This window comes from Phyllobates terribilis, unplaced genomic scaffold, assembly GCF_046119375.1.
Source record: "Phyllobates terribilis strain yellow unplaced genomic scaffold, ASM4611937v1 Scaffold_217__1_contigs__length_3308461, whole genome shotgun sequence".
Classification (NCBI taxonomy): Eukaryota; Metazoa; Chordata; class Amphibia; order Anura; family Dendrobatidae; genus Phyllobates; species Phyllobates terribilis.
Genome location: NW_027362977.1, coordinates 2,425,515 through 2,451,227, shown reverse-complemented (window position 1 = coordinate 2,451,227; position 25,713 = coordinate 2,425,515). Strand labels below are relative to the sequence as shown.

The window sequence follows — 25,713 nt, the reverse complement described above, 5'->3', positions numbered from 1 at the left end:
AAGTTGAATGCAAGGCTGTTAGAGGATGATGAGGTGATGAATGAGTTTAATGTAAAGTATGAAAGATGGAGAATGCGTAAGAAGGATTTTGTGTGTGTTCTTGACTGGTGGGACTGGGTGAAAGTGCAATTTAAAACTTTCTTCAAAAAGTGGGGCTATAGAAAAGCTGCCAGATATAGGAATAGGTTTAATGACCTTAATAGACGGATTGACTGGTTGAGAAAGTGTGTTGCAAGTGGTTTGGAGATGTCTGATCAACTTACTGAGGCTAAGAATGAATTGAAGCGTGTGTTGGATGAGAAAGGAAAGGAAATTATATATCGTACTAAAATTGAGCACCTGGAGAAAAATGAGAAGTGTACGAGGTTCTTTTTTAAAAAAATGAATGGTAGGAAGACTGATATGAATGAAGTTGTGAATGAAAGTGGAACCAACTGTATGGGTGAGGATGTGCTGAAAGAAGTGAATAGGTTTTATAGCAAGTTGTATGATGAGAAATGGATTGACTCTGGGCTTGTGTCATATGTTCTGAATGGTGTGGAGAAAAAACTTGATTCTGAGGAGCGTGATCTATTGTGTGAGGATGTAGTTCTGGATGAAGTGAAGAATGTGGTGTGGAGTGCTAAAAAGAGTAAGACTCCTGGGAAAGATGGTATACCTGTAGAGTTGTATGTGAAAGCATGGGAAGTTTTGGGAACAGATTTGACTGAGGTATGTAAGTATATGTGGGTGAATGGTAGGTTGTGTGAATCAATGAAAGAAGGAGTGGTTGTGCTTGTGTATAAAAAGGGTGAGAGGAAACGTTTGGAAAACTGGAGACCAATAACACTGCTGAATTCGGATTATAAGGTCTACAGTAAGTTACTGGCAAATCGTATGCGTGAAGTGATTGGTAGTGTTGTGGAGGAGGACCAAGTATGTGCAGTGCCTGGAAGAAGTATGAGTGATAACTTGTTATTGTTGAGAGATATGATTGGGGATTGCAAGGATAGAAAGCAGAAATGTATGACTTTAGCTATTGATTTTGAGAAGGCGTTTGACAGGGTTTCGCATGTGTTTTTGTTTAAAGTACTGGAAAGAATGGGGTTTCCTAGAGAATTTGTGAATTGTGTAAAATCATTGTATGATTGTGTGTCAAGTGAGTTCTTGGTTAATGGGTGGCTGTGTGACAAAGTGAAGATTAGGTCAGGAGTAAGGCAGGGGTGTCCTATGTCCCCCGTCTTATTTGTATGTGTAATAGAACCATTGTTATGTTTGATTAGACGGGATAAAATGATGAGAGGTTTGTTGGTGCCTGGTAGTGGTGGTAAGCATGTGAAAGTGTTAGGTTATATGGATGATGTTGTGGTTGTGAGTGAAAGTATGGCTTCTTTGAGTAGAATTAAATTGCTTTTGGATTTTTTTGTTGGTGCGTCTGGTTTTAGGGTAAATTGGAATAAATGTAGTTTTAAATGTTTTGGAGATAGTAGTATTCGTATGGATGGTGTAAAGTGTGAAGAGGGTGCAATCAAGATTTTGGGCGTATTATTTAATGATGACTTAAAAGGGAATGAAAGTTGGGAAGAGTGTGGTATGCGGGTTGAACGTAAATTGAATTTTTGGCGAATGAGAGAATTGACTCTGCGTGGTAAGGTGTTAATTATCAAAGCAGTGATTCTCCCTATCCTGCTTTATGTGGCGACTGTTTTTCCTTCTCCTTACAGGAAAATTAAGAGAATAGAGAAGTTGGTATTCACATTCCTGTGGTGTAGTAAGATGGAGAAGTTGAAGCGGGAGAGCCTTTTTAAGGCTTGTCAGCATGGTGGGCTGGCCTTTCCCAATATTGAAGTTTTTTTAGGCCTTAATTATATTAAGACTGTGGTTATTTTGCTGGGTAAAGGCAATAAAGGTGCTTTTATGGCTAATTATTCTGCTGGATGGATGTTGTATGGGTTATGCTGGAGGAAGAGAGATGCGAGTGTGCCTGTGGCCTTTAAGTGTCCTGTTTGGTATGAGGTGATTGAGAAATTTGTGAGAAAGCATGATTTGTTGAGTGTGGGAATGAATGATTTTAGAATGACCAAGAATGTGGTGAAAAGAATGAGTGCAAATGAGGTAGAGTGTAATATTGTTGGGCTGAGAGGGAATGAGGTTTCAGATGCATGGAAGAAGTTAGATACGTATGGGATGTCAAACAAACAGAAGGATGTTGTGTGGATGACTTTACATAATATTTTACCTGTGAGAGAAGTGCAGAAGAAAAGAGAGTTGATAAGAACAGATGTGTGTCCGAGAGTGGGATGTGGTGGTTGTGAGACTGTCAGGCATGTTATGTGGGATTGTGAGTACGCGTACAGTGTGTGGAAGTGTGTAGGTGGATTGTGTAAGGGTTTAGCAGGCGTGAATTTTGTGGATTGGCGTGTGGCGATGTTTGGAATTGGTGCGTGTAGTCGGTCTAAAGATAGAATTTTATGGTTGATAATGGCTTGTGTGATGGAGAGTTTGTGGGATGCAAGGAACCTTGGACTTTTCAAAAGGAAATCTTTATCAGTGAATGAATGTGTTAGACTTATTCTTTCAAGACTATACCTGATATATAAGTTGGACAGCAGAGGCGGTGGTGGCACAGATGCCGAAGGGATTTGGAAATTTAAAAAGTGGCATTACCTTATCAAATACCAGTGATTTTTTTCTTTGTGATTCCTTGAAGTTTCTGCATTTGTGTTACGTAAAGGATGTTCCCTTGTGATTATATTTTGTCTTATACTACTGCTAAATAAATAGAACCATGATGATGAGAAGTTTTAAGTAGCAAATTTTGGAGAAATTCATACTGTTTGCTAAAAAACTAAACTGAATGGTTTAAAAAAAAAAAAAAAAAAAAAAAAAAAAAAAATCTGTTCTTATCAGTTTAATATCTGATACGTCCCCTATCTGGGGACCATATATTAAATGGATTTTTAGAACAGGGAGATGGAAAAAGAGCTTGCTCTGTCCACTCCACGCATTGACCTGGTATTGCAGCATCTCCAGGACCGGTGCACCCCTTCTTTAATGCAGTTTCTAAAATCAGAAAGAATTGAATTCAATGTTTTTTGTTCATTTTGCTTGTTTGTCGGATTTTGGGATGGACTCTTTGGCTTTGCTTTTCTTCTCCTCATTGGATTTTTCATGTTCAAAGTTGCAGAAGCCAGATTACAAGCTCATTTTGGTTCAACTTCAGCAACTGTGCATTGCATTGCCATGTAATGTGATGCAATGCTATCTTTCTAGCTCTCCCTTTTTACTTCCTTTTGGATAAACAGACATATTAGGCAAGCATTTTGGAGCTTTCACCTAAATAACTACAGGTGGTGAGATAAGCTGCACAATATAATTGACCTTTCAGTATATTGTTGCACACACACCATCTATTTAGCAAATGCCCTTGTTATCAACAGCAGCCTTTTAAACTCACCTGAGCTAACAGGTATGTGCGCTGGTTACTCTGCTGCGCTTAAAATTTCTTTTTTGGTTTGCTACAATGCCTTTTCTGAAACGTTGTCTCCCTCTGCTGGAACACTGACTTCTTTCATTTAACGCCTGCAGACTATAAAAGAGAACCCAACCCAAAAAGTTTGGTTGATTAGTCTGTGGCATTCTGTTAAACTGTTGCTTATGGCGGTCTCTGTGAGCTTCTCAGCGACATTCAGCCAGCCAGGTATCCTGCCTGCAGTAGATGGAATGTGGCAATGGAACGCTGGCTGCGCGTGTCATAATAGGCTCTGAGCCTTTATATACCTGTGCACAGCAGCAGCCACCTTCAGTCTGCTGCTGGACAGCCAGCAGCAGCAGCAGCAGGAGAGGTATGTAATCAGGAGCCCTCCTGCTAAGGGTAGACAGCTGCTCGTTCCACCCCACCCCCCGCCTTAATTGGTTCTCCTCCCTTCCAACGGTGTTGAGGCGGGTGGGAACAGCAGGGGGTGAAGGTGCTGTGTTTAAAGAGGTGGAGTTATGCAGATCTAAAACGCGTGGATTGCAGCAGCAGCAAGCCGAAAAGTGCAGGCATGTAAGGGATCTAGAGGTTGACAACATGTCTTCTTAACGGGAGTCCAGGAGCTCATCTCCACAAATGGACTTTTCAGGATCCTTGGGTGGCTCCGTAGTTTGAAACCAATTCTGGTTATCGCTTCTCGGCCTTTTGGCTAAGATCAAGTGTAGTATCTGTTCTTATCAGTTTAATATCTGATACGTCCCCTATCTGGGGACCATATATTAAATGGATTTTTAGAACAGGGAGATGGAAAAAGAGCTTGCTCTGTCCACTCCACGCATTGACCTGGTATTGCAGTATCTCCAGGACCGGTGCACCCCTTCTTTAATGCAGTTTCTAAAATCAGAAAGAATTGAATTCAATGTTTTTTGTTCATTTTGCTTGTTTGTCGGATTTTGGGATGGACTCTTTGGCTTTGCTTTTCTTCTCCTCATTGGATTTTTCATGTTCAAAGTTGCAGAAGCCAGATTACAAGCTCATTTTGGTTCAACTTCAGCAACTGTGCATTGCATTGCCATGTAATGTGATGCAATGCTATCTTTCTAGCTCTCCCTTTTTACTTCCTTTTGGATAAACAGACATATTAGGCAAGCATTTTGGAGCTTTCACCTAAATAACTACAGGTGGTGAGATAAGCTGCACAATATAATTGACCTTTCAGTATATTGTTGCACACACACCATCTATTTAGCAAATGCCCTTGTTATCAACAGCAGCCTTTTAAACTCACCTGAGCTAACAGGTATGTGCGCTGGTTACTCTGCTGCGCTTAAAATTTCTTTTTTGGTTTGCTACAATGCCTTTTCTGAAACGTTGTCTCCCTCTGCTGGAACACTGACTTCTTTCATTTAATGCCTGCAGACTATAAAAGAGAACCCAACCCAAAAAGTTTGGTTGATTAGTCTGTGGCATTCTGTTAAACTGTTGCTTATGGCGGTCTCTGTGAGCTTCTCAGCGACATTCAGCCAGCCAGGTATCCTGCCTGCAGTAGATGGAATGTGGCAATGGAACGCTGGCTGCGCGTGTCATAATAGGCTCTGAGCCTTTATATACCTGTGCACAGCAGCAGCCACCTTCAGTCTGCTGCTGGACAGCCAGCAGCAGCAGCAGCAGGAGAGGTATGTAATCAGGATCCCTCCTGCTAAGGGTAGACAGCTGCTCGTTCCACCCCACCCCCCGCCTTAATTGGTTCTCCTCCCTTCCAACGGTGTTGAGGCGGGTGGGAACAGCAGGGGGTGAAGGTGCTGTGTTTAAAGAGGTGGAGTTATGCAGATCTAAAACGCGTGGATTGCAGCAGCAGCAAGCCGAAAAGTGCAGGCATGTAAGGGATCTAGAGGTTGACAACATGTCTTCTTAACGGGAGTCCAGGAGCTCATCTCCACAAATGGACTTTTCAGGATCCTTGGGTGGCTCCGTAGTTTGAAACCAATTCTGGTTATCGCTTCTCGGCCTTTTGGCTAAGATCAAGTGTAGTATCTGTTCTTATCAGTTTAATATCTGATACGTCCCCTATCTGGGGACCATATATTAAATGGATTTTTAGAACAGGGAGATGGAAAAAGAGCTTGCTCTGTCCACTCCACGCATTGACCTGGTATTGCAGTATCTCCAGGACCGGTGCACCCCTTCTTTAATGCAGTTTCTAAAATCAGAAAGAATTGAATTCAATGTTTTTTGTTCATTTTGCTTGTTTGTCGGATTTTGGGATGGACTCTTTGGCTTTGCTTTTCTTCTCCTCATTGGATTTTTCATGTTCAAAGTTGCAGAAGCCAGATTACAAGCTCATTTTGGTTCAACTTCAGCAACTGTGCATTGCATTGCCATGTAATGTGATGCAATGCTATCTTTCTAGCTCTCCCTTTTTACTTCCTTTTGGATAAACAGACATATTAGGCAAGCATTTTGGAGCTTTCACCTAAATAACTACAGGTGGTGAGATAAGCTGCACAATATAATTGACCTTTCAGTATATTGTTGCACACACACCATCTATTTAGCAAATGCCCTTGTTATCAACAGCAGCCTTTTAAACTCACCTGAGCTAACAGGTATGTGCGCTGGTTACTCTGCTGCGCTTAAAATTTCTTTTTTGGTTTGCTACAATGCCTTTTCTGAAACGTTGTCTCCCTCTGCTGGAACACTGACTTCTTTCATTTAATGCCTGCAGACTATAAAAGAGAACCCAACCCAAAAAGTTTGGTTGATTAGTCTGTGGCATTCTGTTAAACTGTTGCTTATGGCGGTCTCTGTGAGCTTCTCAGCGACATTCAGCCAGCCAGGTATCCTGCCTGCAGTAGATGGAATGTGGCAATGGAACGCTGGCTGCGCGTGTCATAATAGGCTCTGAGCCTTTATATACCTGTGCACAGCAGCAGCCACCTTCAGTCTGCTGCTGGACAGCCAGCAGCAGCAGCAGCAGGAGAGGTATGTAATCAGGAGCCCTCCTGCTAAGGGTAGACAGCTGCTCGTTCCACCCCACCCCCCGCCTTAATTGGTTCTCCTCCCTTCCAACGGTGTTGAGGCGGGTGGGAACAGCAGGGGGTGAAGGTGCTGTGTTTAAAGAGGTGGAGTTATGCAGATCTAAAACGCGTGGATTGCAGCAGCAGCAAGCCGAAAAGTGCAGGCATGTAAGGGATCTAGAGGTTGACAACATGTCTTCTTAACGGGAGTCCAGGAGCTCATCTCCACAAATGGACTTTTCAGGATCCTTGGGTGGCTCCGTAGTTTGAAACCAATTCTGGTTATCGCTTCTCGGCCTTTTGGCTCAGATCAAGTGTCTGGACATCAGGTTCCTTGAGTGCTAGCCCTCGGCCTTCCAGCATCGCCACTCCGGTGGCTTAAGCTGGATGCTGCTATAGGGGGAGAGTGAGGAGGAAACGGGAAGGCGATTTCCGTGGCTGACTATGGGAGTCAAGCTGAAATTTGCTGGGACCGGGGACCCCCGGGTCAAGAATGGATTTCGCATTGAGATTTCCGAGGAGAAGAAGGGACATTTTTCCATGTCCTACCTGGTGAATGCCATCTTCTATGAAGCATTGAAGATTAAGAAGTCGGACATTCTTTGCCTGCAGGAATTTAGAAGTCATGGAAGGTATGTGCTGGTTCTTTCTACTATGGCTGCTTGCCAAAATCTTTATAGAACCTTGAAAGGCCATACTGAGAACTCCCTCCTAGATGGACTCACTTTTACTGTCCTCTATTCAAAGGGGGATGTTCCTGTTGTTGTGTTTATGCACAATCCCTTTATCCCCCAGGAGGACATTACTGTATTCTTGAGGAGGCATTGTACTTATGTGCATTTTTCCCACAAGATCTCGAATGAAGAAGGCTTGTGGACTGGCAAATACAAGTACTTTGTTCGTTTTGCTACAGACCCCGAGGGGCCAGGGGGCATACATTATCCTCCTATGAGTTTCTCTATTGGGAGAGACACTGGTTTCTTGTACTTTCCTGATGCTCCTTTTTTCTGCAGAAGATGTAACAAGTATGGTCATGTCCAGGAGTCCTGCAGGTATCCGCCAACCTGCAGGAGGTGTAACACGTCTGGTCATATGGCGAAAGACTGCAAGAACCAGGTAAAGTGTGATGCTTGTGGTGAGGAGGGGCATGTTCTTAGGCAGTGTCAAGCTAGAACCACTCCTAAGTCTTTTGCTCAAGTGGTCGCGGAGGGGCCTGCTGTTCCTTCGACTTCTACTAGGGTTCCACAAGGTCCCCTTCCGGATGTCGGGGAGGCAACTGCTCCCCAAGAGGAAGAGGATGGCACTCAGATGGACGACATATTTGAAGATGCCCAGCTTCAGCCTCCTGCGTCAGGAGGCTTTGACATGGTGATTCCAGAGGTGATGTCACCTTTCCCTCCCCAGTTTGGTGTCCGTGGTGAGGGGGAAATGGACTTGTCCAATTCTCCTGTCATACCTTGGTGCAATACTGCTTCAGAGGAGATCGGGGGCGGTGGCCAAGGGGACTTGTCTGCTGTCCGTTTCTCTGATGAGGAGGATCCTGATGTGGTCAAGAAGAAGCCAAGGACTGAGTGTTCATCCATTGCTGCCGTGTGTGATAGCCCGGTGGACTCTCGTGCTTACCCGTCAGATGTATTTTCTCCTGACATTGTTACATTTGGCATTCAGCCAGATGGTAATAGCTTTGCTTTGCTTGATGAAGTTTGAGTTGATGTTTTCTTTCTTTTTTTTTCAGGTTATGTGTGATCCCCTTTAGTTATGCCGCATCATTCTGGATGGGACATTGTGTCCCTTAATGTTAGGCAAATTAGATCTGTTACCCGAAGAACAACAGTTCTGGATTATCTAAAGGGTTTGAGTGCAGATGTCTATTGTCTACAAGAGTGTGGGATTACTGAATCTCCAGGGGATAAGGACTGGCCTTATGGCCAGTATGTTTGGTCGGGGTCCAGCTTTAACAAAAATGATGGTGTGGGGATTTTAGTTGGTAATAAGAATATTACTATTGATAGTTACACGGTTGTGGAGGTGGGTCGCTGCATTATTGTTTTTTTGAGTTATAGGGGGTGGAAGGTTAGAATGATTAATTTATATTGTCCTACTAAAAAAGAGGAGCGGCTTGCTCTTCTTGAGAAATTGAGTTTTTTTCTCCCTGGAAAAATTCCTACAGTTTTTGTTGGTGACTGTAATTGTGTCACAGAAGGTAATGTGGACATTACGGGAAAAAAGTTATCTCAACTTATTTCTGATTTTTCTTTCTTAGACGCTGCAATACTTGAGTATGGCATTCCACCACCGCCTACATATTATGCTGACCGTGGTAATATTTCATCGAGGATAGATAGGATGTTATTTTCCAAAAATATGGTTTGTTCAAGTTATGTTCAACATAAGGTACCTTTTTCTGATCATGAGTGTTTGCGTGGAGTTTTTAGTGCGAATGGGGACATGGTGTTTGGGGGTGGGGTTTGGAAATTGAATACGAGGTTGTTGGAGGATGAGGAGGTGATGAGTGAGTTGGAGAAAAGGTATGCAAGTTGGAGGTGGCGTAAGCGTGATTTTGGTAGTGTGCTTGAATGGTGGGATTGGGTGAAATTACAGTTAAAAACTTTCTTTAAAAAATGGGGCTACAAAAAAGCTGCCAGATATCGTAATAGATTTAATGACTTAAGTAGACGGATTGATTGGTTGCGTGGGTGTGTTAGGAAAGGAATGGATATGTCTGATCAGCTTGAGGTTGCTAAGAATGAGTTAAAATGTCTTCTGGATGAAAAAGGTAAAGAGATTATTTACCGTACCAAGTTAGAGCATTTGGAAAAGAATGAAAAGTGCACCAGGTACTTTTTTAAAAAAATGAATGGAAGGAAGTTGGATTTGAGTGAAGTGGTAGGTGAAGATGGATCTAGTGTGGTTGGGAAGAATGTGTTGAATGAGGTGAATGGCTTCTATAGTAAGTTGTACGATGAGAAATGGATTGATCCTGGACTTGTGTCGCATGTATTGAGTGGTATGGAGAAGAGACTTGGTTCGGATGAATGTGATGCTTTGTGTGAGGATGTTATTTTGGATGAGGTGAGGAATGTTGTTATGAGTGCTAAAAAGAATAAGACGCCTGGGAAGGATGGGTTGCCTGTGGAGCTGTATGTGAAAGCTTGGGAGTTTTTGGGTAAGGACTTGACTGAGGTTTGTAGGTATATGTGGATGAATGGTGTTTTGTGTGACAGTATGAAAGAGGGTATAGTGGTTCTTGTGTTTAAGAAGGGTGAGAAAAAGCGTTTGGAGAACTGGAGACCCATATCATTGCTTAACGCTGATTATAAGGTCTACAGTAAATTGTTAGCAAATCGTATGCGTGAGGTGATTGGTAGGGTTGTGGAGGATGACCAAGTGTGTGCCGTGCCTGGTCGGAGTATAAGTGATAATTTGTTATTGTTAAGGGATATGCTTGGGGATTGTAAGACTAGAAAGCAGAAGTGTATGGTGTTAGCAATTGATTTCGAAAAGGCTTTTGATAGAGTTTCGCATGTGTTTCTGTTTAAAGTATTGGAGAGGATGGGTTTCCCTAGGGTTTTTCTGAATGGAGTTAAGTCTTTATATGATTATGTGTCAAGTGAGTTTTTAGTGAATGGATGGTTGTCTGACAAAGTGATGATTAGGTCTGGTGTAAGACAGGGGTGCCCTATGTCCCCTGTCTTGTTTGTATGTGTGATTGAGCCTTTGCTGTGTTTAGTGAGACGTGAGAAAATGATGAGAGGATTCTTAGTGCCTGGGAGTGGTGGTAAGCATGTGAAGGTGTTAGGTTACATGGATGATGTTGTGATGGTGAGTGAAAGTATGGCTTCAATGAGTAGGGTGAGGTTGCTTTTGGATTTTTTCTGTGGTGCATCAGGTTTTAGAGTTAACTGGACTAAGTGTAGTTTCAAATGCTTTGGAGATGACAGTATTCGTATGGAAGGTGTTAAGTATGAGGAGAGTGCAATTAAGGTTTTAGGGGTATTTTTCAATGATGATCTGAAAGGAAATGAGAGTTGGGACGAGTGTGGTATGCGTGTTGAGCGAAAATTGAATTTTTGGAGAATGAGAGATCTTTCTTTGCGGGGCAAAGTTCTAGTTATCAAAGCAGTGATCTTACCCATTCTGCTTTTTGTGGCCATAATTTTTCCATCCCCTTTTAGGAAAGTGAAGAGAGTTGAGAAAATGATTTTTTCCTTTTTCTGGTGCAGCAAGATGGAGAAGCTGAAGAGGGAAAGCCTTTATAAGGCCTGCCAGCATGGTGGTTTGGGATTTCCTAATGTTGAGGTTTTTTTAGGGCTCCATTATATTAAGACGATTGTGGTATTGTTGGGTAAAGGTAATAAGGGTGCATGTATGGCAAGTTATTCTGCAGGATGGATGTTGTATGGGTTAGGTTGGAGAAAGAGGGATGCGAGAGTGCCTGTGTCTTTTAAGTGTCCGGTGTGGTATGAGGTGATTGAGAAGTTTGTCAAGAAGTATGATTTGCTGAGTGTGCCGGTGGATGAGTTTAGAATGACTAAGAGGGTGTATAGGAAATTGTGTGCAAATGAGGTCGAGTCTAATATTGTTGGTTTGAGAGGGAATGAGGTTGCGGATGCTTGGAGAAAGTTGGGTATGTATGGGATGTCCAACAAACAGAAGGATGTAGTGTGGATGGCGTTTCACAATATTCTTCCAGTGAGAGACGTTCAAAAGAAGAGAGGTTTGATTAGGTCGGATGTTTGTCCAAGAGATGGATGTAATGGTTGTGAGACGGTTATGCATCTGATGTGGAATTGTGATTTTGCGCAAGACGTGTGGAAATGTGTAGGGGGGTTGTGTAGGAGTTTGGCAGGAGTGACTTTTGTGGATTGGCGTGTGGTTATGTTTGGTATTGGTGCAAGTGGACGTGTAAAGGAGAGAGTTTTGTGGTTAATTATGGCTTGTGTGTTAGAAAGTTTGTGGGATGTGAGGAATCTTTGTGTATTTAAAAGGAAATCAATTACAGTAAATGAATGTATTAGGATTATTCTTTCTAGGCTATTTTTGATTTACAAGATGGATAGTAGTAGCGGTGGTGGAACAGATGCCGAGGGAATATGGAAATTTAAAAAGTGGAGGCATATTGTAAAATTTCAGTGATCTTTTGGTTTATATTAATAAGATGTTCTTCTTTCTGTAATATTAGGTTACTTTATGCTTAATAAATATGGCCATGATGATGAGAAGTTTTTTTTGCAACAGTTTTGGTATATCCTACTGATTTGCTATAAAACTAACCTGAATGGTTTAAAAAAAAAAAAAAAAATCTGTTCTTATCAGTTTAATATCTGATACGTCCCCTATCTGGGGACCATATATTAAATGGATTTTTAGAACAGGGAGATGGAAAAAGAGCTTGCTCTGTCCACTCCACGCATTGACCTGGTATTGCAGTATCTCCAGGACCGGTGCACCCCTTCTTTAATGCAGTTTCTAAAATCAGAAAGAATTGAATTCAATGTTTTTTGTTCATTTTGCTTGTTTGTCGGATTTTGGGATGGACTCTTTGGCTTTGCTTTTCTTCTCCTCATTGGATTTTTCATGTTCAAAGTTGCAGAAGCCAGATTACAAGCTCATTTTGGTTCAACTTCAGCAACTGTGCATTGCATTGCCATGTAATGTGATGCAATGCTATCTTTCTAGCTCTCCCTTTTTACTTCCTTTTGGATAAACAGACATATTAGGCAAGCATTTTGGAGCTTTCACCTAAATAACTACAGGTGGTGAGATAAGCTGCACAATATAATTGACCTTTCAGTATATTGTTGCACACACACCATCTATTTAGCAAATGCCCTTGTTATCAACAGCAGCCTTTTAAACTCACCTGAGCTAACAGGTATGTGCGCTGGTTACTCTGCTGCGCTTAAAATTTCTTTTTTGGTTTGCTACAATGCCTTTTCTGAAACGTTGTCTCCTTCTGCTGGAACACTGACTTCTTTCATTTAATGCCTGCAGACTATAAAAGAGAACCCAACCCAAAAAGTTTGGTTGATTAGTCTGTGGCATTCTGTTAAACTGTTGCTTATGGCGGTCTCTGTGAGCTTCTCAGCGACATTCAGCCAGCCAGGTATCCTGCCTGCAGTAGATGGAATGTGGCAATGGAACGCTGGCTGCGCGTGTCATAATAGGCTCTGAGCCTTTATATACCTGTGCACAGCAGCAGCCACCTTCAGTCTGCTGCTGGACAGCCAGCAGCAGCAGCAGCAGGAGAGGTATGTAATCAGGAGCCCTCCTGCTAAGGGTAGACAGCTGCTCGTTCCACCCCACCCCCCGCCTTAATTGGTTCTCCTCCCTTCCAACGGTGTTGAGGCGGGTGGGAACAGCAGGGGGTGAAGGTGCTGTGTTTAAAGAGGTGGAGTTATGCAGATCTAAAACGCGTGGATTGCAGCAGCAGCAAGCCGAAAAGTGCAGGCATGTAAGGGATCTAGAGGTTGACAACATGTCTTCTTAACGGGAGTCCAGGAGCTCATCTCCACAAATGGACTTTTCAGGATCCTTGGGTGGCTCCGTAGTTTGAAACCAATTCTGGTTATCGCTTCTCGGCCTTTTGGCTAAGATCAAGTGTAGTATCTGTTCTTATCAGTTTAATATCTGATACGTCCCCTATCTGGGGACCATATATTAAATAGATTTTTAGAACAGGGAGATGGAAAAAGAGCTTGCTCTGTCCACTCCACACATTGACCTGGTATTGCAGTATCTCCAGGACCGGTGCACCCCTTCTTTAATGCAGTTTCTAAAATCAGAAAGAATTGAATTCAATGTTTTTTGTTCATTTTGCTTGTTTGTCGGATTTTGGGATGGACTCTTTGGCTTTGCTTTTCTTCTCCTCATTGGATTTTTCATGTTCAAAGTTGCAGAAGCCAGATTACAAGCTCATTTTGGTTCAACTTCAGCAACTGTGCATTGCATTGCCATGTAATGTGATGCAATGCTATCTTTCTAGCTCTCCCTTTTTACTTCCTTTTGGATAAACAGACATATTAGGCAAGCATTTTGGAGCTTTCACCTAAATAACTACAGGTGGTGAGATAAGCTGCACAATATAATTGACCTTTCAGTATATTGTTGCACACACACCATCTATTTAGCAAATGCCCTTGTTATCAACAGCAGCCTTTTAAACTCACCTGAGCTAACAGGTATGTGCGCTGGTTACTCTGCTGCGCTTAAAATTTCTTTTTTGGTTTGCTACAATGCCTTTTCTGAAACGTTGTCTCCTTCTGCTGGAACACTGACTTCTTTCATTTAATGCCTGCAGACTATAAAAGAGAACCCAACCCAAAAAGTTTGGTTGATTAGTCTGTGGCATTCTGTTAAACTGTTGCTTATGGCGGTCTCTGTGAGCTTCTCAGCGACATTCAGCCAGCCAGGTATCCTGCCTGCAGTAGATGGAATGTGGCAATGGAACGCTGGCTGCGCGTGTCATAATAGGCTCTGAGCCTTTATATACCTGTGCACAGCAGCAGCCACCTTCAGTCTGCTGCTGGACAGCCAGCAGCAGCAGCAGCAGGAGAGGTATGTAATCAGGAGCCCTCCTGCTAAGGGTAGACAGCTGCTCGTTCCACCCCACCCCCCGCCTTAATTGGTTCTCCTCCCTTCCAACGGTGTTGAGGCGGGTGGGAACAGCAGGGGGTGAAGGTGCTGTGTTTAAAGAGGTGGAGTTATGCAGATCTAAAACGCGTGGATTGCAGCAGCAGCAAGCCGAAAAGTGCAGGCATGTAAGGGATCTAGAGGTTGACAACATGTCTTCTTAACGGGAGTCCAGGAGCTCATCTCCACAAATGGACTTTTCAGGATCCTTGGGTGGCTCCGTAGATTGAAACCAATTCTGGTTATCGCTTCTCGGCCTTTTGGCTAAGATCAAGTGTAGTATCTGTTCTTATCAGTTTAATATCTGATACGTCCCCTATCTGGGGACCATATATTAAATGGATTTTTAAAACAGGGAGATGGAAAAAGAGCTTGCTCTGTCCACTCCACGCATTGACCTGGTATTGCAGTATCTCCAGGACCGGTGCACCCCTTCTTTAATGCAGTTTCTAAAATCAGAAAGAATTGAATTCAATGTTTTTTGTTCATTTTGCTTGTTTGTCGGATTTTGGGATGGACTCTTTGGCTTTGCTTTTCTTCTCCTCATTGGATTTTTCATGTTCAAAGTTGCAGAAGCCAGATTACAAGCTCATTTTGGTTCAACTTCAGCAACTGTGCATTGCATTGCCATGTAATGTGATGCAATGCTATCTTTCTAGCTCTCCCTTTTTACTTCCTTTTGGATAAACAGACATATTAGGCAAGCATTTTGGAGCTTTCACCTAAATAACTACAGGTGGTGAGATAAGCTGCACAATATAATTGACCTTTCAGTATATTGTTGCACACACACCATCTATTTAGCAAATGCCCTTGTTATCAACAGCAGCCTTTTAAACTCACCTGAGCTAACAGGTATGTGCGCTGGTTACTCTGCTGCGCTTAAAATTTCTTTTTTGGTTTGCTACAATGCCTTTTCTGAAACGTTGTCTCCTTCTGCTGGAACACTGACTTCTTTCATTTAATGCCTGCAGACTATAAAAGAGAACCCAACCCAAAAAGTTTGGTTGATTAGTCTGTGGCATTCTGTTAAACTGTTGCTTATGGCGGTCTCTGTGAGCTTCTCAGCGACATTCAGCCAGCCAGGTATCCTGCCTGCAGTAGATGGAATGTGGCAATGGAACGCTGGCTGCGCGTGTCATAATAGGCTCTGAGCCTTTATATACCTGTGCACAGCAGCAGCCACCTTCAGTCTGCTGCTGGACAGCCAGCAGCAGCAGCAGCAGGAGAGGTATGTAATCAGGAGCCCTCCTGCTAAGGGTAGACAGCTGCTCGTTCCACCCCACCCCCCGCCTTAATTGGTTCTCCTCCCTTCCAACGGTGTTGAGGCGGGTGGGAACAGCAGGGGGTGAAGGTGCTGTGTTTAAAGAGGTGGAGTTATGCAGATCTAAAACGCGTGGATTGCAGCAGCAGCAAGCCGAAAAGTGCAGGCATGTAAGGGATCTAGAGGTTGACAACATGTCTTCTTAATGGGAGTCCAGGAGCTCATCTCCACAAATGGACTTTTCAGGATCCTTGGGTGGCTCCGTAGTTTGAAACCAATTCTGGTTATCGCTTCTCGGCCTTTTGGCTAAGATCAAGTGTAGTATCTGTTCTTTTAAGAACACAAGAGCTACGATCTACACTTGACGAGAGCGATCGAACTCGGAAGGAGAAGAGCTTCGGAGCCCAGCTGACATCGGAGAAGGAAGGCGGATATCGGTGGGAGGAAGAAGCTCTAAAGAATCCAGAAGAAGACGAAGACTCGGAGAAGAATCGGGCTGTCCTGTGGAATCTTCGAGGAAGAAAATCATCGAGACAAAGACCTTTCGGGGAATTTGTCCAGAACACGACGGGAGAAGAATCTGCATAGCTCCACCCATTCCAGGAAGAGTTCCAGATCCAGCTCCAAGAAGTAACTGCAGGAGGAAAGCCATGGCAAGCGCTGCGAGGAAGGCCGAAAAGAAGAGCCTGGAGCAGGGGACAGCCAGGAGGGCCCAGCCAGGAGCCGATTCTGACCCCAAGGACTCTGCCTCCACGACTGGCCAGCAGAAGGGACCCCAGAAGCCCCGCCACGAAGCTCCAGCCCTGGAGCCATGGATGCGGCAGACGGTGGCCCTGAAGCTGAAGGAAGTGGATGGGAGGGTGCCGGACATGTCCTCGGACGTGTTCTGCCAGAAGATGCTGCTGGATCGAGGCTTCTCCAGGTCAGACACCCTCAGCATCCAGACCTTCTTGACGGGGATCTTCTTCGTCACCTTCGCCACTGTGAACACCTGCAGGAGGTTCTGGGAAATGGTAAGCGCAAAAGGACCGGATAATTCTTTCTCTGCCTTTACAGGTAGCTGCCCTATCCAGAGGGACGAAAGGAGGATCACGGTCTCCATGCGCAACCCGCACACCCCAGGCCAAGACATCTGTACCTTCCTGAGACGCTTCTGTTTGGTTGTGAAGGAACCCTCTCACATCCTGAATGGACTCGGCTTCTGGACAGGTAAGTGGTCGGTGACCGTTAGACTTCACAGGGACCTGGCGTACTCAGACGGACTTCGGCACCTTCCCCCGACATTCTCCCTGGGCAACTCCTACGGCCTCATCTATTACCCGGACATGCCGCGGAACTGCAGGAGATGCGGCAAGAACGGCCACGAGATGAAGGACTGCAAGGAGGATGCCTGCAGGATTTGTCGAGTGACGGGACACAGCTCGAAGGACTGCCCGAAGAAGACATCCTGCAACCTGTGTGGGCTGGCAGCTCATCTGTACAAGGATTGCCCCAAGCGTGAGAGATCCTGGGCATCGGTGGTTGCGACGACCCCAGCTACGGAGGACAAGGCCCCGACGACCAGGCCTGTGAAGGTCAAGGACGCGACGACCAAGGCCCCAGCGGCCAAGGCCGAGACGACCAAGGCCAAAGCGGTCAAGGAGTCGGTGGCCAAAGCCCCAGCGACGGTCCCAGCAGCTCCGAAGCAGAAGAAAAAGTCAAAGGAGGGTAAGAGTTCTGTCACCCCTCTCTCGATCCCTCCCCCTGCCACCCCCGTCCAATTCCCCCCCACCCCGGCCACCCCTGCTGAGGATTCCACTTCCTCTTCCTCCTTCCCCTACTCCTCAGCAGGTGTCCTTTCCCCTGCCCCGGCAGCCACTCTCCCTCCCCAGACCATGGTAGCGGTGGAATTAACCTTTCCTCCACCCGCCGCTATCTATTCCGAGGAGGATTTTCCCCTTCTTGTCTCCCCAGTTCCAACCCGGGGAAAGAGGAAGGTGGAGGACAGCCCTGCTACTGAATCCTCCAAAAAGAAGATTCTGGATTTCGTAGGCGAAAAGGAGGATACCCTCCCTGAGCCAGAAGAGATGGAGCACATGGTTGAGACCCTGGTGGCCGAGCCAGAAGAGGAGGAACTGGTGGTCGCCGAGATCGAGGCCGCGCTGCTTGACCAGATGGAGGAAGAGGGCCTGCTGGTGATCCCGTCACCAGCAGTCAACACCGACGAGGGACCACCCGACCGGAGTGGTAACTAAGGTGTATTGCCTGCGCTAACTTTTTCTTTTTTCCCTACATGATGGCTAATATTAACTTATTTTCCATTAATGTCAGGAGCATCAAGGACAAGTTCAGACGTCAGACTATTTATGCCTTCCTTACTTCCCAGTTGTGTGATGTTTATATGTTGCAGGAATGTTCCCTTCCCTCCTCTAGGTCCTTCAAACATCTGGCCAGGGAGTGGTCCCACGGTCCATCCTACTGGTCCGGTGGGGGTGACTGCAAGTCTGCGGGGGTCGCAATTCTGATCAGGGGGGGCGCATTCACGCTTGAGTCCGTCCAGGAGCTCATCTGCGGCAGGGCTCTTGTTGTAGATGGCAACTGGGCGGGAGAACCTGTCAGGTTCATCAACGTGTATGCGTCCCCACTGAAGAATGAGCGTTTGGAGCTTTTCCAGACCCTGCGGCTTCAGCTTGCCACCACCAGGACCTTAGTGATGGCCGGGGATTTCAACTGCCCCATCGAGGAGGATGGTCGTAGTTCTGGCACATCTGCCAAGTTGGACATCACGTCCAAGCTGCTCATCGAGATGGTAACCGAGGCCTCTCTTCAGGACGTGGTGGGCTCCATGGGGAGAGGCTCCACGAACTATTCGTGGAGCCGACCCGATGGCTCACTCCGCTCCAGGATTGACTCTGTGTTCACCTCTCGGGCAGTCAGGCAGAGTAGGCACTCGATGGTCTCCTGCTTCTTCTCCGACCACAGAGCCATTCACTTACAAGGTGTCCTCGGCGACGGTTTTCCGTCCGGCCCCGGCTCCTGGAAGCTGAATTGTGCTCTGCTGGCTCAGGATGAAGTCGTGGAGGAGCTGAGAGCAGCCTACGCAATGTGGCAGTCCTACAAGGGTAGCTTCCAAACAGTCTCTGATTGGTGGGAATATGTTAAACTTGAGTTTCGCTGTTTCTTTCAGGCCAAGGGTCGACAACAGGCGTGTGAGAAGAGGAGGGACTTCAGAGGGCTGCAGCGCGAGCTGCGGTCGCTGCAGGACCTTCTTCACTGCGGCTGGGACGTGAGGGAGGAGCTGGAGGAGACCAAGAAGAGCCTGAAAAGGCACTTTGAAGAGGAGTCCAAGCGAATCGTCTTCCGTTCCAAAGTGGAGAATCTGGAGAAGGGTGAGAAATGTAACTCATTCTTTTTCAGAAAACTTCATGCCGGTCACACGCCCCTGAACGAGCTGCGAGACGAGAGCGGAAACATGCGACGTGGGAAGGAGGACGTGATGAGGGTCGTCAGCGACTTCTACAGCGAACTCTACTCCTACAAGACTACCGACCCCGACGCTGCTGATAAGTTCCTGTCAGGTATCACTAACCATCTTGATCCTGCAGGCACGGCAGCCTTGGACAAACCTCTGATGGTGGGCGAATTGCTCTCTGCCGCTAAATCCTTTAGGACCGGCAGGACCCCGGGCAGTGATGGTCTTCCAGCGGAGCTCTATGTAGCGCTGGGAGACCTCATCTGTCCGGACCTGTTGGACCTGTACGAGGAGATGGTGGTGGAGGGTAGAATGCCTCCATCTTTGAGGGAAGGAATGGTCACGATCCTGTACAAGCGGAAGGGAGAGAGGTGCGACCTGAGGAATTGGCGTCCCATCACTCTGCTCAACGTGGACTACAAGATCCTGGCCAAGACGATGGCGACACGACTTAAGACGGTCATCGGACGGATCATCCACCTGGACCAGACCTGCGGCATCCCTGGACGTCGCATCGCAGACAGCCTCGCTCTCGTGCGGGACACGGTCGAGTACATCAAGGTCCGCCGCGCACACGCGGCCCTGGTCTCCTTGGATCAGGAGAAGGCCTTCGACCGGGTTTCCCACGAGTTCATGGGCCGAGCTCTGCACCGGTTAGGTTTGGGTAACATGTTTTGTTCGTATGTCCGTCTGATGTATTTTGATATCCACAGCTCGGTGTTGGTGAACGGCTGGAAGACTGACCCCTTCCCTGTCCTCTCTGGGGTCAGACAAGGCTGCCCTCTATCACCTCTTCTTTTTGTTTGTGTTATAGAACTCTTCGCAGAGGCTATCCGGCAGAATGGAGAGATCAGAGGGATCACCGCACCGGGTCCGGGACGACACGAGTTCAAGTGCTCGCTCTACATGGACGACGTCACCGTCTTCTGCGCTGATCGTGGTTCAGTCGACGCCCTCGTCCAGACGTGTGAGAGGTTCGGCCGGGCTTCAGGGGCCAAAGTCAACTGCAGGAAGTCGGAAGCCATGCTCTTCGGGGATTGGCAGCCGGCCTCCTCCGCCCCCTTCCCCTTCAACATTCAACCGGATTTCCTCAAGGTGCTGGGAGTCTGGTTCGGGAAGGAAGGAGCGGCCCTCAAGTCCTGGCAAGAACGCTTGGCCAAGGTGAAGCAACGCATCGGACTCTGGAGCCTCAGACACCTCACTTGTGAGGGTAAGGCACTCGTCCTGCGTAATGAGGTCCTGCCCATCTTGCAGTACACGGCGCAGGCCTGGCCCCCACACGTCACTGTGTGCAGGGCCATTACCAGGACAGTGTTTCACTTTGTCTGGGGATCCAAGATGGACAGAGTCAGGCGGGCCGTCATGTACAAGGAGCCTCGCAAGGGTGGGAAGGGCGTTCCAGATATCCCCACCCTCCTGCGATCCTCTTTTGTGTGTGATTGTGTCCGCCGGACTTTGCAAGTCAAGAATGGCTCCGCGGGCAGGTCCATGTCTCGCTTCTTCCTGCTTCCTCTTTGGAGGCGACTCGGCTGGGACAAGTGGGACAGCTCCTTCCCCTACAACTGGACGACGCCATGGTTCTACGGAGACGTCGTTCGATTTGTGGGGGAGCATCAACTGGAGGGACTCAAGCCCGACTTGTGGAAGCCCAAAACTATCCACAAGCTAATCAGAGCCAAGGATGACGTGGAGAACATCACAGGACTTCACCAGGACACGCTGGAGACTGTGTGGACAAATGTGTCGTCTGACAGGCTGACCAACGGGCACAAGGACTTGTCGTGGATGGCGATTCAGGGCGGACTGCCCGTCCGGTCATTCATGCATGCCCGGAACCTGTGCAAGACCCGGTACTGCCCAAGGTGCCCCTTCGTGGAGGAAACATCTTTGCACACTTTTTGGGACTGCGGATTTGCACAGCGCCTATTGACTGCACTTGAGGACGACCTGAGGAACTCTGTCCCCAGGGCGAGCCTATCGCACCATTCTGTGCTTTACGGACTCTTCCCTGGGGTTCATACCGTCGGAGCCATCCAGGAGGCTTGGCGCCTTATGAACTGCTTCAAGGATGCCGTTTGGGTCGCCAGGAACCGGCTCATCTTGAGGAGGGAGAGGATGTCCATCCAGGACTGCCGCAGGCTGATCCACAGCCTGCTCAGAGACTATTCCATCATGGACGGTCCGGAGAACGAGGATGAGGACTAAACCCCTCCTCCCCCTCTCCCCTTATGTGTCTTGTCTTTCAATAAAGCTTCGGGCCTGTGATTTTCCCCTCCCCATCCCCTTTTTCCCAATCCCCATCCCTTATCACGGTTCATCGTACTGTATTGATTGACATGCTTTTTCTTTCAGATTGAGTGTTTTGTGTAGCATAGGGGTGTGATGTGTCTAGTTAGTGCGTCGTATCCTCATGCTATGTAAATATGATGTAGAATTCTGTGTGTACTGGGCTGCGGCACTGTACACTGTCTGTTAACTTATTTTTTGTGCTAATAAAAGATATATTCAATCAAAAAATCTGTTCTTATCAGTTTAATATCTGATACGTCCCCTATCTGGGGACCATATATTAAATGGATTTTTAGAACAGGGAGATGGAAAAAGAGCTTGCTCTGTCCACTCCACGCATTGACCTGGTATTGCAGTATCTCCAGGACCGGTGCACCCCTTCTTTAATGCAGTTTCTAAAATCAGAAAGAATTGAATTCAATGTTTTTTGTTCATTTTGCTTGTTTGTCGGATTTTGGGATGGACTCTTTGGCTTTGCTTTTCTTCTCCTCATTGGATTTTTCATGTTCAAAGTTGCAGAAGCCAGATTACAAGCTCATTTTGGTTCAACTTCAGCAACTGTGCATTGCATTGCCATGTAATGTGATGCAATGCTATCTTTCTAGCTCTCCCTTTTTACTTCCTTTTGGATAAACAGACATATTAGGCAAGCATTTTGGAGCTTTCACCTAAATAACTACAGGTGGTGAGATAAGCTGCACAATATAATTGACCTTTCAGTATATTGTTGCACACACACCATCTATTTAGCAAATGCCCTTGTTATCAACAGCAGCCTTTTAAACTCACCTGAGCTAACAGGTATGTGCGCTGGTTACTCTGCTGCGCTTAAAATTTCTTTTTTGGTTTGCTACAATGCCTTTTCTGAAACGTTGTCTCCTTCTGCTGGAACACTGACTTCTTTCATTTAATGCCTGCAGACTATAAAAGAGAACCCAACCCAAAAAGTTTGGTTGATTAGTCTGTGGCATTCTGTTAAACTGTTGCTTATGGCGGTCTCTGTGAGCTTCTCAGCGACATTCAGCCAGCCAGGTATCCTGCCTGCAGTAGATGGAATGTGGCAATGGAACGCTGGCTGCGCGTGTCATAATAGGCTCTGAACCTTTATATACCTGTGCACAGCAGCAGCCACCTTCAGTCTGCTGCTGGACAGCCAGCAGCAGCAGCAGGAGAGGTATGTAATCAGGAGCCCTCCTGCTAAGGGTAGACAGCTGCTCGTTCCACCCCACCCCCCGCCTTAATTGGTTCTCCTCCCTTCCAACGGTGTTGAGGCGGGTGGGAACAGCAGGGGGTGAAGGTGCTGTGTTTAAAGAGGTGGAGTTATGCAGATCTAAAACGCGTGGATTGCAGCAGCAGCAAGCCGAAAAGTGCAGGCATGTAAGGGATCTAGAGGTTGACAACATGTCTTCTTAACGGGAGTCCAGGAGCTCATCTCCACAAATGGACTTTTCAGGATCCTTGGGTGGCTCCGTAGTTTGAAACCAATTCTGGTTATCGCTTCTCGGCCTTTTGGCTAAGATCAAGTGTAGTATCTGTTCTTATCAGTTTAATATCTGATACATCCCCTATCTGGGGACCATATATTAAATGGATTTTTAGAACAGGGAGATGGAAAAAGAGCTTGCTCTGTCCACTCCACGCATTGACCTGGTATTGCAGTATCTCCAGGACCGGTGCACCCCTTCTTTAATGCAGTTTCTAAAATCAGAAAGAATTGAATTCAATGTTTTTTGTTCATTTTGCTTGTTTGTCGGATTTTGGGATGGACTCTTTGGCTTTGCTTTTCTTCTCCTCATTGGATTTTTCATGTTCAAAGTTGCAGAAGCCAGATTACAAGCTCATTTTGGTTCAACTTCAGCAACTGTGCATTGCATTGCCATGTAATGTGATGCAATGCTATCTTTCTAGCTCTCCCTTTTTACTTCCTTTTGGATAAACAGACATATTAGGCAAGCATTTTGGAGCTTTCACCTAAATAACTACAGGTGGTGAGATAAGCTGCACAATATAATTGACCTTTCAGTATATTGTTGCACACACACCATCTATTTAGCAAATGCCCTTGTTATCAACAGCAGCCTTTTAAACTCACCTGAGCTAACAGGTATGTGCGCTGGTTACTCTGCTGCGCTTAAAATTTCTTTTTTGGTTTGCTACAATGCCTTTTCTGAAACGTTGTCTCCTTCTGCTGGAACACTGACTTCTTTCATTTAATGCCTGCAGACTATAAAAGAGAACCCAACCCAAAAAGTTTGGTTGATTAGTCTGTGGCATTCTGTTAAACTGTTGCTTATGGCGGTCTCTGTGAGCTTCTCAGCGACATTCAGCCAGCCAGGTATCCTGCCTGCAGTAGATGGAATGTGGCAATGGAACGCTGGCTGCGCGTGTCATAATAGGCTCTGAGCCTTTATATACCTGTGCACAGCAGCAGCCACCTTCAGTCTGCTGCTGGACAGCCAGCAGCAGCAGCAGCAGGAGAGGTATGTAATCAGGAGCCCTCCTGCTAAGGGTAGACAGCTGCTCGTTCCACCCCACCCCCCGCCTTAATTGGTTCTCCTCCCTTCCAACGGTGTTGAGGCGGGTGGGAACAGCAGGGGGTGAAGGTGCTGTGTTTAAAGAGGTGGAGTTATGCAGATCTAAAACGCGTGGATTGCAGCAGCAGCAAGCCGAAAAGTGCAGGCATGTAAGGGATCTAGAGGTTGACAACATGTCTTTTTAACGGGAGTCCAGGAGCTCATCTCCACAAATGGACTTTTCAGGATCCTTGGGTGGCTCCATAGTTTGAAACCAATTCTGGTTATCGCTTCTCGGCCTTTTGGCTAAGATCAAGTGCAGTGATCTACCGGTTGCTGCCTTGGTCTTGGCTGAGAGGTGCCTTGGGTACCCGGCTCCTTGGCCTCGGGGGATCGCTGCATGTAGCAGTGCGGCTTCACCCCCTTGCTGCTTTTGGGGAGCCGGATTAGTCCCTGGGCAACGAGGGGCGATCAGCCTGCCTGCTTTTTTTAAGTAGGCGAGGAGGATTTTTGCCACGTTTGGTGTGAAGATATGGACGGGAGAAGCCCAAATATGCTGACCTGTGAAGAGGTCCCAGTTTTTGCAAGACTGAAGAATGCAGTGCGGTTTATTTTTTTGGATCCAGAGAAGAAGAAGTCTGGCTTGTTTTTTTTGGTAGAGAAGATTTTGTTTGGACTATTGGAAGTTCAAATGGAACAAGTTTTGTCTATGTTGGAGTTCCCGAAGAGAGGGATATATGATGTTATTTTTTGTTCAGAAGATATCTTTTCTGACTTTTGGAAGAGAATGGATCTAGTGAAGGAAGATTCGATACTTGAAGGTGTTTTTTTTGTGTCGCATTTTCCTAGGAAGGAAAGGCTAATAGTAATAAGGATGTATAGTCCTTTCATATTGGAAGAAGAGATCATGACCTTTTTATCCCGGTACTGTGAGAAAGTGAGTTCTGCTGGCAAAATGTTTAACCGATATGGTTTTTGGACCACGAGGTGGAGGTTCCTGGTCAAGTTCAAGGAAAGTTCGGATGGTGTTGTGGTACTCCCACCAAGTAGATTCAAAATCGGGACAGTTAATGGAGATATGTTCTTTACAGGTATGCCGAAGTTTTGTAGGCGTTGTAAACAGTATGGCCATGAAAAGGATTCCTGTACATTACAGTGGTGTGCCAAGTGTGAAGAAGTGGGACATAAGGCAGAGAATTGTGAAAAAAGTAAGAAATGTAATCTATGTGGTGGCAGTGGTCATTTATATGATTGCTGTCCTGTCAATAAAAGGGAGGAGAAGTCAGTTGACAAGGAAGATGGAAATGAAGAAGAGTCTGAAGCTGCCCCCCATGATGAAACGGAAGAGAACATATCTCAAAAGAAGGAGGAACAAATAAGAGATATAAGAAAAGAAGGTGATCATATGGAAGAAGATACTGAGAGTGATATCACAGGCGTTGAGATTGAAAATACTAGCTTGGAAGAAGAAGTGGAGGTGGATAGGGAGTCAGAAGATCAGGAGGAAAGTGAGTCCTCCAGTCAGGATGAAAAGGAAGGTGCTGTAAGTAATATGGAAGAGGAGGAGGAGGGTGAAGAAACTAGTGAAGAAGAAAGAGAGGATGTCGCATGTGAAGCCAGAGAAGAAATTGAAGGAGTTTTGTCATCTGGGAAGGACTCTAGTGAAGCAAAGGATGTTTCAGAAAAAAATATGAGGGAGATGGAGGAGAGACAAGAAGTGTTGAAAATGCTAGAGAGTTGTGAAGGGGGGACTCAGGCTAGTCTAAGGCGCAAAGTGTGGAATAACATTTATAGCGATATGCATCGTTTTTTTTCAACTTACAGAATACCTCAGTCGTTGGCTAAAGAGGTAGAAGAAGCTTGGGATGGTCGGTTTCTGGATGGAAGGCTTTTGAATGCCTTGGCAGCATATGGCCTGAAGAGAGGAATGTTGCCTTAAATCGTAATGGTAAAGATTGTAATGTTGTGATGTAAAGAATATGGAATAACTGTATTGTGATAATATAAACGTATATATATAAAATAAGATTGGAAAAATGGATATATGACCCACAATGATGGATAACAACCTAATACCATTTGGAAATCATTGC

At 46.0% G+C, this 25,713-nt stretch overlaps 7 non-coding genes and 2 pseudogenes across 7 annotated transcripts; all 9 read left to right on the top strand.

The window, feature by feature from the left end:
* The first annotated feature begins 2,836 nt into the window (after positions 1-2,836).
* On the top strand, positions 2,837-3,028 carry LOC141214383 (U2 spliceosomal RNA). Its single transcript, XR_012283640.1, has one exon. It is a non-coding gene; the product is annotated as a U2 spliceosomal RNA (small nuclear RNA).
* Positions 3,029-4,143: 1,115 nt separating this feature from the next.
* LOC141214445 (U2 spliceosomal RNA) lies at positions 4,144-4,334 on the top strand. Its single transcript, XR_012283673.1, has one exon. It is a non-coding gene; the product is annotated as a U2 spliceosomal RNA (small nuclear RNA).
* A 1,115-nt stretch (positions 4,335-5,449) lies between these two features.
* LOC141214444 (U2 spliceosomal RNA) lies at positions 5,450-5,640 on the top strand. The gene has a single exon (XR_012283672.1). It is a non-coding gene; the product is annotated as a U2 spliceosomal RNA (small nuclear RNA).
* A 6,109-nt stretch (positions 5,641-11,749) lies between these two features.
* LOC141214366 (U2 spliceosomal RNA) lies at positions 11,750-11,926 on the top strand (annotated as a pseudogene).
* Positions 11,927-13,041: 1,115 nt separating this feature from the next.
* LOC141214319 (U2 spliceosomal RNA) lies at positions 13,042-13,232 on the top strand. Its single transcript, XR_012283585.1, has one exon. It is a non-coding gene; the product is annotated as a U2 spliceosomal RNA (small nuclear RNA).
* A 1,115-nt stretch (positions 13,233-14,347) lies between these two features.
* On the top strand, positions 14,348-14,538 carry LOC141214299 (U2 spliceosomal RNA). Its single transcript, XR_012283565.1, has one exon. It is a non-coding gene; the product is annotated as a U2 spliceosomal RNA (small nuclear RNA).
* A 1,115-nt stretch (positions 14,539-15,653) lies between these two features.
* Positions 15,654-15,731, top strand: LOC141214392 (U2 spliceosomal RNA; annotated as a pseudogene).
* Positions 15,732-21,295: 5,564 nt separating this feature from the next.
* On the top strand, positions 21,296-21,488 carry LOC141214347 (U2 spliceosomal RNA). The gene has a single exon (XR_012283613.1). It is a non-coding gene; the product is annotated as a U2 spliceosomal RNA (small nuclear RNA).
* A 1,112-nt stretch (positions 21,489-22,600) lies between these two features.
* Positions 22,601-22,791, top strand: LOC141214317 (U2 spliceosomal RNA). Its single transcript, XR_012283583.1, has one exon. It is a non-coding gene; the product is annotated as a U2 spliceosomal RNA (small nuclear RNA).
* Positions 22,792-25,713: the final 2,922 nt, after the last annotated feature.